The following is a 1,590-nucleotide window of genomic DNA, read 5'->3' as shown; positions in this document are numbered from 1 at the left end:
GTGGGGATGGCATCGTGGGGATGGCATTGTGGGGATGGCACTGTGGGGATGGCACTGTGGGGATGGCACTGTAGGGATGGCACTGTAGGGATGGCACTGTGGAGAAGGCATCGTGGGGCTTCAGGGTCCCCTTCCCCGGCTGACAAATCCACTCCTGTCCCAGTGACCTGCGGTGGCCATTGGTGACACAGCTGTGGCTTGAGGGGGGCTGCAGTGACACAGGGCTGGGGGCTCATGGGGTGTCCATGTAGTTCTGGGGCCGTGTTGGGGTTTTTATCCCTGCTGTGCCCAGCCGTGCTCCCAGCTGCATGTCCCCACTATAGCACCCTGCGCTTGGGTTCGGTGCAGGGCACGCAATGGTCCGCAAACCCCACAGTGCTGCCCTGCCCCGGGGACAGCATCTCACCTCCAGCTGACGTGGGTCAGGATGAGGCAGGGGGCAATGGGGCTCACCCCTGTGTCCCCCCCCCTGGCAGCGGGCGCTGGTGGAGACGCACCTGAGCCGCATCCGGAGCCTGGAGCAGCAGCTGCGGCAGCGTGAGACAAACCCTTTCCCTGGGGTTGGTCCACTGCCTGGCCAGGAGGTGCCTTTTCTCTCCCTGCACCCCAACCCCGGCCTCAGCCACGGTGAGCTGCCCCCCACCCTCTCCCTCAACATCACTCTGTGCCTTTGGGGCTGAGAAATGCTCCGTGCCCGCAGTGCTGGAGCGCCCCGGGGGGTGGCCGAGCCGCGGGCTGGAGGCTGAGCTGGAGGCAGCACGGCAGGATGCTCAGCGTGCACAGCACCGTGAGGAGCACCTGAAGGCTGAGTGTGAGCGGCTGCAGCTGGAGCTGAAGCACCTGCAGGACAGCCGCCAGCAGGTAGGGACTGGTGGGCTGCAGCCCCCTGGGGGGTGAGGGGGGAGTGGGAGCTGACGGTGCACCCCATCCCATCCCCAGGAGCAGTCAGAGCGGGACATGGCCTGGGTGAAGAAAATGGGCGATGACCAGTAAGTGTCTGTAGGGTACTGGGATGGGATGGATGGGATGGAATATAATGGGATGAGATGATGGGATGTGACGGGATGGTGGGATGCAATGGGATGGGATGGAATATAATGGGATGATGGAATGGGATGGGATGCTATGATGGGTCGCACTGTGATGGGGTAGATGGGGTGGGATGGGATGAGATGGGGCACAATGATGGGATGTAATGGGATGGGACACGAGGATGGGATGTAATGGGATGGATAGGATGGGATGCCGTGTGACGGAATGGGATGGATGGGATGCAGTGGGATGGGACAGAGGGGATGGGATGAGCTGTGATGCAAAGGGATGAGCTGTGATGCAAAGGGATGCAGTGTTTGGGATGAGCTGTGATGCAAAGGGATGAGCTGTGATGCAGTGCAATGGGATGAGCTGTGATGCAAAGGGATGCAGTGTTTGGGATGAGTTGCAATGCAATGGAATGTGATGCAGTGGGATGGGATGGATGGGATGGGGGCTCATGGGATGCCTGCTCCACGTGGACCCCCTCTGCCCCATCACCTCCCTGTGGGCAGGGCTGGGGGTGCTGCCCCTCCTCCCTTTTTCCCCCTCCTCTTT

At 61.6% G+C, this 1,590-nt stretch overlaps 1 long non-coding RNA gene across 1 annotated transcript; it reads left to right on the top strand.

Annotated features, from left to right (window-relative positions):
- Positions 1 to 6: 6 nt before the first annotated feature.
- LOC104914606 lies at positions 7 to 1,157 on the top strand. Its single transcript, XR_796080.3, has 3 exons — positions 7 to 627; positions 701 to 861; positions 940 to 1,157. It is a non-coding gene; the product is annotated as an uncharacterized LOC104914606 (long non-coding RNA).
- Positions 1,158 to 1,590: the final 433 nt, after the last annotated feature.

The sequence above is a fragment of the Meleagris gallopavo genome, chromosome 29 (assembly GCF_000146605.3).
Source record: "Meleagris gallopavo isolate NT-WF06-2002-E0010 breed Aviagen turkey brand Nicholas breeding stock chromosome 29, Turkey_5.1, whole genome shotgun sequence".
Classification (NCBI taxonomy): domain Eukaryota; kingdom Metazoa; phylum Chordata; class Aves; order Galliformes; family Phasianidae; genus Meleagris; species Meleagris gallopavo.
This window is presented reverse-complemented; position numbering and strand designations above follow the sequence as displayed.